The sequence below is a fragment of the Lichenostomus cassidix genome, chromosome 1Aa, assembly GCF_008360975.1.
Source record: "Lichenostomus cassidix isolate B80296 chromosome 1Aa, HeHo_3.0, whole genome shotgun sequence".
Taxonomy (NCBI): domain Eukaryota; kingdom Metazoa; phylum Chordata; class Aves; order Passeriformes; family Meliphagidae; genus Lichenostomus; species Lichenostomus cassidix.
In genome coordinates, this window is record NC_139480.1 from 55,490,726 (window position 1) to 55,503,012 (window position 12,287).

Genomic DNA, 12,287 nt, shown 5'->3' on the forward strand with positions numbered 1-12,287 from the left:
TCACCAGGAGAGGAAATTCCATGCTAAATTTAGGCGTGAGATACAAGTGGGCACTGGCAGAAGATGTACATACTGCAAATGGAGTTCTCAAACTGCTGAAATGACATCCATTCCTTATTTTCTGTAATGGTCTGGCAAACACACCACATATGGACCACACTTACCTTAAAAATATACATGTGCATGGTGTATTTTAAACCCAAAAAGCTTTTCCTGCAAAGCCAGCTCAGATAAAACTCCTTCCTACCTCCCAAAATGGATGGAGCTTCTTGATGTCTGGATATTCCTGGAGCCTCATTGCAGATGGGCACTTCACTACTAAATAGCCAAGCTGGAGGCTCCATGCAGAAGAATCACATATTAAATATATATGTGATTTACTGTAGAATTTTTCCTATTAATGCACATTATATTGACATTTACTGTGAGAATTCATGCTTCATAAACATGGAATTGTTCTGTTTTCTCAATTTGTGCCAGTTTCCTATAAATACAGAAATTAGGTAGTTATCATGAAAGCTATCTGATAGAATTCAAAAACAGATAAGCAAAGAATAGCAATGCAATTTGGTCATTAAAATTCTAAAAAAAAAACAAACAAAAAATATATCTGCCCATTATCCTTTTGATGAATCTGGCCTTTTGCCTCAAAACCACTACCAATTTCAGCTGGCATAAGAGGAGCATTTTATGAATCCTACCCAATGTTCGCAGCACTGAACTGGAAATGCCAGTCAATAACAGCTCATTATCATTATCCAGATGAGAGGCAAATTAAACATGGGAACATTGCTACTGCAATGTAAAGGTTGAAATGCAAAACAGGGAAAGCAAGGAATATTTAGACTAAGATTTTCTACACAAAAACTTAGGGATTATCGTGGCTGGGTCTGAATTTGTGTATTTTCTCAACATTGCAAAGATATAGGTGGAGCACTGGATACGTTCCTGCAGAATTTATCTTTTCCAAAGGATCCTGCTAACCAAAATAAAAACGTTTTGCAGGAAAGATGGAATACAGTCAAGGCTCTGTCTAAAATTGGCCTTCTTCCTTGATAATTTATCTTCCCACCACTTAAGCAGCCCAGTTGGATGGCCAAGTTCCCAAGATTGTTTCAACCCCTCCTGGCAGTTTTTTTCTGGGATGCTGTCAGTTCTGCACCTTAATGATTCCTTAGAACTCCTCTGCCACACCAGCCAAGATTTCCAAATTCCAATTCTTCTTTCAAAACTTGAATTCTTCAGCATTTTGAGTGGGAGGAGAAGGAGCAGTTTGCAGCTCCCCCGAACTTTACCCTCCTGCTGCGTTGGAGAGTTTGCTCCAGCAGTGCCTCCAAGAAGATGTCACCAAATTTCAAAGTCCAGGTGTCCAGTCTGAACACACCAGGTGAGCCTGAACCTTGTGACTGTCTTCTCCATGATTTCTACATCTTTCTTTGGAGTCAGCATGAAACTGGCTGTTTAGAAAACCCTTGAGATGGACGTTGCACCTCCTTTGTGAAGATGGCAGGCTTGGGCCCAAAATACACAGGAAACATTTCATTTCCCCTGGCAGCTGAGGCATCACTGCCCTGACAGAAATTACCTGACAATTTAGGACATGAAGGTTTGACTGACATTACAAGGACTGTAGAGAAAACTAGAAATTACTTAGAGCCAGAGTTTAATAATCTTATACTTCAGAAAAATAATGACATTTATACCAATTAAATTAATTTGGATATGAGGCCACATTTTACAGAAGTGTGAATCATGCAAGGTCATGACTGGAGCTTTTAAGGCAGAAAACCATACATTTATCACAAAATTATTATTCTGTTTTCCCTTCAATAACTTTACTTCTCCTGATCAGAGGTGGTTAGAATTCTTTCTGGGTGCATGTGTGTGTATATAGCCATGTATTTTATAGGCAACTTTGTTTAACTTCTTTAATCCAAATGTTGGATCTGCTAATTCTGCTGTGGAAATAGATGGTGGTTTTTCAGTCAAGATTTTGGATAAAATCTGTTTTTCTTTTGAATAACATGATCCAGAGGTTGAAAAGTCAGTGGTAGTGGGTTTGCTTATGGCAAGTAAGGGAAGTGTTAATGTGAAAAACCCCTCAGATTAGACTATAGGGTAAATCTAAATGAAAAAGACAGTCAGTGTAAAAAGTGACAACACATCACTGTGGAAGATGGGAATCAATGCAGCTCTTTTACATGACAGATTTTCTATTCAGACTAAATATATTCTGTCTTGAGCATATTGTGTATTGCCCTGACATCATTTTGCCTTTATTCCCATACTGTGGTAATGCTATCTACAGCATATAGACTCCCATTGACAGCATTTTGCCTTTCCTCAAATCATAACATTGTCTATGCAGACATCCAGTGACATTGTTTTGCCTGTGTTTTCCACTGTAGACTCACAGTGACATTGTCTGGCATTTCATTATGCTCCATCTCAGCAGGGTTCAGCAGGGTTTTACACCAATTATTAGAAGTTGTAGCCAGGCTCCAGGCTGCTCTAATAACACAAGCTGGCCTCCATGTCTTTTTGGAGGATCACAAAATGGTGCTTTCTTTGGCGTTTATATGTTTCTTAATTTGGGAATGCTTTAACAGCATCACTAGTAGGTCCATCAAAATTTCACTAGTTTAGATGGAGTTAATACATCTACAGCTGTGCTTTCTCTTATCTAATGAATTTCAGGTCTTATTGGCATGCCTGAACAAAAAGAAAAATTTGGCAGCACAGAGTTCTGCCAGTGACTCTGGTGAATGTCAGTGTTACCAGTCACACCAGAGAATCTGTGGTTTGTGCTGGTATGAGCACTGTGGGATGAGATCTCTTCTCCCAGCTCTCCATGCAAATATGGAACCTAGGCCTGGCTCCACTCTGCCAGAGGTGTGCAAAACACTTGGTTCAAAAGAGGGTTTAGGATTAATTTTGTAGCTTCTCACTGGCACTGGATATTTCTGACAGCCCTGGAATCCCTTGTGAAGCAGGTGTGGAAAATGTGAATTTAGTGGATGCGATGCTGTATTGTTATTTTCTAACACGTGTGAAGTATTATCACAGTTCAGGCATGTGTGCATCCACGGGTTAAAGAAAAGCTCAAATAATTTTATTTTGTAAAAGCTTCCGTGTTTTACAATGCATTGCCTCCATCTGGTAAACAGAAAGCTGGTGTTGCTTCTTTTTATTTTCTCTAAGCAAGGAAGCCTTTTCAAGGCATAGAAGCGATTTATCTGTCTTAGTCAAGGTGATTTCCATACCAAGGCCATTGTCCCTGCAGTGAAACTGTGATTATGTGGAGAGTAATTGTGTGTGTGCATATCTGTATACCTTTACATTGTTTCCAGATAAAACTAATGAAAAAAACCCCATTGAATACAAGGAAATGTGCTTTACCTGCCTTTAAGAGCAGCATTAGTATCTACTTCATATTTTAATGAATGGCTGTGCTGGTGAAAGCTGTGTCTGCTGAGCCACAGTGGTGTTCATTATGCTGCAGACAGTTTGCTCCCATGAAATGCAACACAGACTGAGGCACGATCATCATCAGGAGCAAAAGAAAAACTTGTCATATACAATACTGACAGCAAAATGGAAATGCTTGGAAAAGACGATTATCTATTGAAATATATATATAGTCCAGAGGGCAAATGTTCATTCAACATATTGACAACAAACACGTAGCATCTTTTATGAAGGCTGTCTTTCCAGTTCCCTCTGTGTCTTTGGATATCTCAGCATATGTACAGGGCATTATTCCTCCTATCAGCCCAAACCCTGAGCCAGTGTCAAGTGCCATTGCTCTGCAGAGTTTGCAGATGTAGACATCTGACAGTGGGTGACAACAGTGCCTGGAATTTGTGTTGGGCACGACACTTTGCTAGAATAAACCTAAAGTTCAAATTAAATTGGTTTTGTTTTTATGTTGGGTTTTCTTTTATTCTTATTTTTTTCCTTTATTTCTTTTTTTTTTTTCCTTTCCTAAAACACTTCCATTAGAAATATGGTGCTCTTTTAGTTCTTTTTCTAATACAGTCTGGAAAGTTTTTAAATTAACTTTTCCATACAGAAGCATGAAGCCCAGATGAAACAACGTTGTACAGTAGTCACTTTTTTTTTTTTAGTGCAGCCACATGTAACTGTGGCAGGAAATGATTAAAACAAAGTGAGACTGTCAGACTTTAAAGTGGGTTTAATTTCTTTATGGGCTTTGTCTGTCATTGATTCGTAATTATTTTATTTCGTGCTCTCATCTTATGAGAACTTGTCAAAAAGCTTTTGAAATCCTAATAAGTAGGTTCACAGGGTCTTCTTTGGCCACAGTTTTCCTAACCTTTTCAAAGAAGACAGAAAGCCTTTAAATTAAGCTGATCTGCAGGCAGCTAATTTTTGTAGTGTCAGAAAATCACTGACTTCTGTAGTTTGGGCTATTCTTTCAAATATAAACATTTGAAAAATAAAACTGAAACAGCTTTTAATGCAATCTGTGTTTACTAATACGAGCTAATAAAATCCCACAATATTACTTAGCATTGTGCTAATGGGTATTGCTTTGTGCTATATGAATACTCTATTAATTGATGCTATACATCACTACAGCACTCGCTGTGCAGCCCAGAGGAAGAACAATTCTTGACTTTGCTAACACAGTATTTACCAAAGCCATAAAATAAACCCTTGGAGACATGAAAATATGAAAGGTGAATGGAAGAGGTTTCTCTGCTTTGCTTGTTATTGCATTGTATGGAATTGGATTTGGGATGCCATGTGAGAGGTGTTTGCTGCCTCTTTGGGAGATCCCAGGTATGTTTTCATGGAGCTCCTGGGAATGGCAGCTACACCTCAACAGCAGAGCTGTACCTCACACCACAGTAAAAAGAGGGAACAAAGGGGATGTTTGTCCTTTTTAGATATCATAGAATGGTCTGGGCTGGAAGGGACCTTAAAGATCATCCAGTTCCAGCCCCCAGCCATGCACAGGGACAGCTTCCACTGTCCCAGGTTGCTCAGAGCCACATCCAGCCTGGCCTTGGACACTGCCAGGGATCCAGGGGCAGCCACAGCTTCTCTGGGCACCCTGTGCCAGGGCCTCAGCACCCTCACAGGGAACAATTCCTCCCCAATATCCAATCCAAACCTGCTCTCAGTCAGAGTGAAGCCATTGTCCCTTGTCCTGTCACTCCAGGCCCCTGTGAACAGTCAGGTGTTGCAGAAAGAAAGAAGCAAACTGAAAGAATAAAGAGTGTAAAATCATCTCAGCTGGGGAGTTATCCCAGCTGTTAACACAGTCTTCAACATGTCAAAAAACTTTAGCACTACAAAAACTATCTTTGCATTGAAGCTCAACAGGTTGAACCCAAGGCAAGAAATGAGTTCAGACTAGGCTTAAAAGGCAAGTAACATCATCCCATTAAAGCCAAGTGCTGCAGAGGCAGCAATGAGCCAGCAGGGAAAGGTGAAATTTGGGTGTCACAGCACACTTTTGTGCAGAGCAAAGAAGCTGGGGAGGGCCAGAGGTTAGCTCCAAAATGTCATGTCTATGGGGAATCTCAATTTATCACTGCAAGGATAATTTAAAAAGAAGGAAGGAGCAAACCTCTTGTGTTTTCTCATATTTTTGAAGTAAAAATTAAAAAAAAAGAAAAGAAATAAAACCAGATACAGCAAAATAACAACAGTAACTTCAGAATGCACCAATATCCAACTCACAGAAGCAAAGGGATAGGGAAACTTTTCTTAGCAAAGCCTCAAAGAACATGGAGGTGACCTAAATCAGTTTTAAAATGCCTGTTGAATATTTATGCTGTTTTTGGTACTGAGGATTTTGAACCAGAAAGAGTTAAGCAGGCTTTTCTGAAATTCAGTGTGAGCCTCATTTAAATGCACACTTCTGCAGATCAGGGTTTGAGAGCTCCTGAAAACCCATGGTGGCAATGATGCAACCTGACCTATTACCTTAACAATTTCATGTGCCCCACCGTGCCATTCATGCCTGGATTCACTGGCAACAATTACAGGAGCATTGGGTGAGATATAAAGTGATGCAATGTGACAGCTAAATGGTAGTTTTATTTGTTTATTATCTTGAAGAGTCCTTATTTAAAAACCAGGCTTTCCACTTTCTTCCGGCACAGAGCAGTTGTCACACTCAGCATCCACTTGGATCCGTGCTTTGACCTGGATCTTTAGCTTGCAGTGGCTGCCTGACATGTTGGACTTATTTCAGTACTTAGAACAACAGAATAAAACCCATTTTAAGTATAATATTTCCCTGTAAAGACACCAGTGTGTCTCATGGATAGTTCTGGCAGGCAGCTTCCCACCAAGTGTTTAATGTTACATCTGGAACACAGAATTACCAATATTTGGGTGCACAGGTCATTGACTAACTTATCAGCTGCTTGGTATTCTCCTGCTATTCCATCTAAATATTTTAAGAAGAGGAATAGCCCAAAACCATGGACTATTACACTTTTTTAATATGTTGTCTTCAAGAGTATTTAACCAAGATTTGTATTTTATCACCTGGACCTCAGAATAGCCAGTAGTGCAGTGAGATCCACACTTGAGGCCAAGCTGAGGGACAGCCACACAAAACCCAATTCTAACACCACAAATAGTCAAAGTGGGAGCAGGAAACCCTGAAGTGTCACAGCTCTGAACTGCATGATAGTCCTTCCACAAACTAAAAACCATGGCTCCACACTTTGGGTTATCCAAATATTCTGGGTGCATTGAATAAGCACAAATTCCTGCACCACCAAATACCATTATTAGAAAGACAAGTATGCCTAAATATCTCCAGCTATACATTATTATGTTTAAATTACTTCTGTTTCTCCTCCCCTTCTGGCAAGAGCTCTGCAGTGCAGTGTTAGCAGATAAGGATTGGCATCTCCAGAGATCAGACACAGACCTTTTCTAATTCTGTTCAGCTCTATGTTATATGGTGAAGAGTAAATTAATTTTGCAGCTCCAGATCAGAGATCAGGTGAGTAGCAGCAAGAAAACTACAGAATCTTAAATCAAGGGATTCTTTTCCTTCAGATATGTGCTCTGTGAAAAATACAAACATTGCCTTCAGAATAGTGATTCATACTTATCCAGATGTCCTTATCTGCATCAGAAAATATGAATTTCCTCCAAACCCTCATATCAGATATTTGCTGTGTGTTTCATGGCCTGGGTCCTGGGACTGGAATAGCTGTGCAGGGAAGGGATGAGGTAGCCCATGGGGAAGCACACTGATTAATTTGCATTAAACCACAGGATGGAGCTTGAACTTCTCCAGGCACATCAGTGTGAATCAATCAGCTTTGTTTGTCTAGTGTGAATGTGTGTGTGTGTGCATGTTCAAGCTGAACACTTTAGATATCCTCAGCATCTGTAATATTCCATCTTGCAAATAAGCTTCCACAGGAAACAAAATCACCCTTTGCTTTTGTAGATCTCATGGTTGCCTGCTTGGGTCGTAACAGAAAGCAAGAAAAAGAACTGCAGCCAATACATGAGCAAATAATAATAATGAGAGAAGTGACCAAATAATAGCTGATGGATAGGCAGAGGGATTTACAGTGCAGCTGCTGGGCACATGCAGCTTCCCTGAGTGCTGACAGAGCTGCCACTCCCCAGCCCTGGCTGTCCTGCCAGGCTGCTAACACAAATGTTTATCCCTCCCAAAGACACATTCTCTTCAGCTCTCTCAATCATAAGTTCAAGACACACATTGCTCAATCTCCCTTCCAGAAAATAGTGGTTCCAAAGTGGTTTTTTTTGTTTCTTCCTCCTTCTTTTTTTAATTTTTTTTTTTTTTTTCAGACAGGACACAATTTTTTTGGCTGTGGAGTAATGAGAGTGAGTGAGCTAAATTAATTTGAGAAACAAATTGTATTAAGGGGCGTGTGGGGGGGGGGAGCTGATAGATAAGCAGCCATGGGAAATCTATCTAAAGGGAGGACAAACGAGCACAACTTGACTTTCATGTAACCCTTAATCTATTTATAGGAGGAAGAGTCAGAAAATGAAGTACCTTTCAACAGCAGTTTAAGTCAACAACTAAAATTAATTGCCTTCACTTTAAAACTACAGTACTTGTGCAGGCTGCACATGAACAGCCAATTTCACACTCCCAGACTCTGGCAAAACGTTGATGAAACAAACTCCTCTTGGAAATGCAGAAAAAGTCAGCCCTGCCTTTCCTAGCTTTGCTAAGCCTCGTGTTTGTCAAAGGATGCAGAAAGGATCTTGTGCTGCAGAGGCAGGAGAGCATCACTAACAACTGCCCAGTTGTGCCTCTGCAGGTGGAGGATTTGCAGTGCCAATATTTGCTTGTTTCCGTCTCACAGGCAGGCTGTGTGGCTTTCCTGCCAGTCCTGCCCTGTTCACCTCACACCTGAGGAGCTGAGCATGGACCTTGGCCCCTGCCTGAGGTGAAAGCATGAGACTGAGCCTCAGCCTTGAGGTGTGACAGTCTCTGGCCATGAGGTGTGACAGTCCCTGGCCACCTGCCAGCCCTCAGCCCCACCCAGGCACCTCAGCATCAGCCTGTGGGGCAAACCATGGGCTCACATCAATAGTCTGGGAATTGAAGAAGTCAGCTTGTTCCACTCCCTTTGGTGATCTGATTTAATAAAGCCAGATTTGCACTGCAAAACCTTCCTTATTACTATTTTGTTTAATTTTCATTTTGGACTGAAGGTTGGGAAAGCCATTAACTTTTTGGATTTTTCTCCCTCTGCAGAGCTTGGTGGCATACCCTGAATGCTGTGCTGTGGGTATTTCTCATCTCCCAAGATATTTATCTCTTCCCAATGTTTTAGACAACAAACAGATGGGCTGCAAGCCCAGCAGGACCCAAGGAGCTCCCACTCACCTACAGCCTAACTTTGGCCAGAGCTCTCAAAGCTCTGAGCTTCATTTACCACACATGAAGACTGAGGATTGGTCATGTCAGCACTGCTCTCCAGCCCAGTTTTTCTGTGTGTGTTTATTTCTGCAGGCTGAGGAAACACAAGCTGGGCACAAAATTAGATCTTTTTCGTTTGGCTGTTAACTGAGATCTTTTTTGATTTCCCCTCAATTGAAATGGGAAGGAAAAGCTTGTTTTTCAGCCCAAGCCTACCTCAGAACTACTAAGGAACTCTTAAAATAAATGATAGTAAACATGGGGTATGTATATGCTTGTTTGTATGCTGTGTTTATGAGAAGTTTTGAATTCTATCCCATTGTTTGTAAATATTCTATATAACTCATCTGTTTTTATGTATTAATTTGTATGTGTTCATTTATTTTTGGTAACAACCTGTTTTATGGAAATATTTTAATAAAAATCTGTGAACATGAGGAAAAGTAGAGCACAATACAGATGCACAAACACTCGCTGCATGACTCTGAGGAAAAAAAAGTGTACATGGAATTCACACATCATCTAAATAGAGAAACGTATAAAACAGAAGTGCTGAATGAACCGAGTGTGTAAATACAAGCTAAACAGGACCTTTGTCAGTGCTGTGATCCACTCCATCCATCATGCCACAGGAAAAGGAGCCAGCAGGAGAGGGGTGTGGGTATCTGATGCTCCCAGTAAAGCCCCGTGGGATGCAGGGAGGACAAAAGCAGCCAGATGTGGCCCAGCAGCCAGGGGTTTGGGAGGGCAGAGGGAGGCTTTCCCAGGATCCATGGCAGGGGAGAGCAGGGGACACCCCGGGGTGCCAGTCCTGCTTGGATTTATCCCTTTGGCTGGCTTTAATCCTGCTGTCACAATATTTCCAGACTCACTGGGCGTCATGTGTCTTTATTAAAGTTTGCTGAGCATTTTGAGCTCCTCTGACGAGCTGTGCTAAATGCCAGGTGTTATTTTCACGTTTCCCCAGCCGTACTTAATACAGTTGTCTGCTGCTTTGCTGATTGCTGTGCTTACTGCAGGCGCAAAGACGTGCTAAGTAATAATGCTATCAATCAACTCGTGTGTGGAAAAACTCACGGGGCGCTCCAACAGCACCTTGTGCTTCCTTTCTGCCTCTGCCCATCCTTCACACCCGTGTGGGAGCCCTGAGCAGCTCTTGGAAAGCCTGGAAGGACAAGGGAGGGCCATCTGACCCCCAGATGGGCTGCATTTGCCCTTTTTTTCAGTTCCTATTCAGCAGCAGGATGTGGAAATCCCACATTTCCTCGAGCGAAGCCCCAGTGCCAAACTGGAGGGCTGGGTGCGATTCCTGAAGCGCTGACTGCTGTGGTTTCGACATCTCCCAGCTCCACCTGGAGCTGAAACAGCCACGGGGGGAAGGCTGGACTGACCTTGGAGTTTATAGCAAGGAGTGTTTTGGAACACAATGGCAAATTTTGTAATGAAATGCCAGAGCTGTTTACACATTGGAGAAAATTTTGGACACAGTTCCACATTCAAGGTTAATAATAACGTTTCGGGCGCAGGAGTCATGGAATAAGTAAAAAGTTGGCTCAGAAATTAATGATGAGGAATGGGAAAACAAAGAAAATGAGTGATATGAGATGAATTATAACAGGAAGGACTGTAAACTAGACCAGAAACTATTGCATGAAGATACAGAAGATTGCAATCACATCAAGGCTAAGAGATAAATACAAGACCCTCAGCATGCTTGTTTGACATTAGTCTGTGTGTGCCATGAAACACTGGGGTGAGGAAACAAAAAAAAGGAAGGCTAAGGCTTTGGTCAGTTTAAGTATGTATCTATTTGAAAAAAAAATCTATTTGAACATTTGCCCAGAACTTAGAATGAACCCATCTGCACCATTTATGAGCTTCATGCAGTTAGGTAATATTTTGGTTTGTTTTCCAATTCCTGGGTGATAACAGAGGTGATAAATGAAGTGGTCTACATCTCCTGTGAAGAAACTTGCTCTGGCTGCAGGCATTAAAGGGAGCAGAGCTGGAAGAGAAGAAGGATTGCCCAGTTGCTGCATCAAGGCTTCAGCAATGCTCACACATTCTTGTTTTTCCAGATGGTACACAATACCAGGTGAGCTGAGGGGTTTTGCCTCCACTGAAACCCCCAGCTGTGGACAATTCCACACCTCCCCACACCTGGCCATTGGTGTCCCTCTCACTCTGTTTCAGGTCCCACCATCAAAATAACCTGGGTGTTGTGAAAAACTATCTTAAGAAATGTTAACATTAAAAGGTAGAATAGCTAGATGGTTGAAAACAGATACTTTAAATATTAACTAAAATGCTTTTGGAAAGAAAAAAAAATTACTGAGAATGTAAAAGACTTTGTTTGCCATCACATGGTATGTCATTTTCTGAAGGGGCTTCAATCTCTGCAGACCAAGGCAAAGGTTCTCTGTCAATTCCATGGGGTACTGGAAGCTCAACCATCAATCATGAAGGCATGAAATGGCTAAAAGAATAAAAGTCAACCATGCTTTTCTGCACGAGGCTCAGAACAGACCAATCGAGCCACTCCTGCCTGTTAGAGTCATGGGAACTTAGGGAAAAATATGAATTTTTTTGTGCAGTAAAAAGCCCAGGAAATATTCTTCTTTTTAATTCAGAAATAACCTTTTGGAAGATATCTGTTGGAAGGGCAGAATCTGAGATGCTGGGAATTGTACCTTTCAAATCTGCACGCTGTTTCTCTCAATTTTTTTCTTTTTTTTCTTTCCCCCAGCAGAATGCCTTACAACACACAGTTACCTTTCAGCCAGCTCTCACTTGGGAAGGGAAATAATGTGGCCCCCAGCACGTATCACTTACAGCAGGGTTAACCAGGAGTTACTCCACTGGCGCTCGTGCTTACATTGGTGTAAATCCCATGTAAGTGGGGCCAGAGTGATTTCAGAGTAACAAAGAATGTGACAACAGCAGCTTTCAGCCAGTGACTACTGGTGGCCCCTACCACATGGGTTTTCAGGAATCAAAGCCCAGTGTGTTTGAACCCATGTCGACTCAGACAGTAAAATAAAGCAGCCTTTCTAGTCTGTTTCTCAGCATGATAATGCTACTACAGTATTACTCCAAGGTCCTCTGAGTAGCTGCATTTAATAATGCTTTACAGTAAGGTTCCATTTATAAACACTTCATTATTAATAAAGCATGGCAATTTGTAGCATGCATAAAAATTATTTATATTCATGTGCTAACCAAGCCCATAGATTTAATAATATTGACGTCTTATAACACGCGTTGTAACAGCTTGTCACAGCATCATCTGTTAAGCATTTCTTACTAATGCCTTTCATACCATGCCTTATAATAATTTGTTAAAGGATGCAGCTGCATCTATTAAGCCTTTCATAAATAT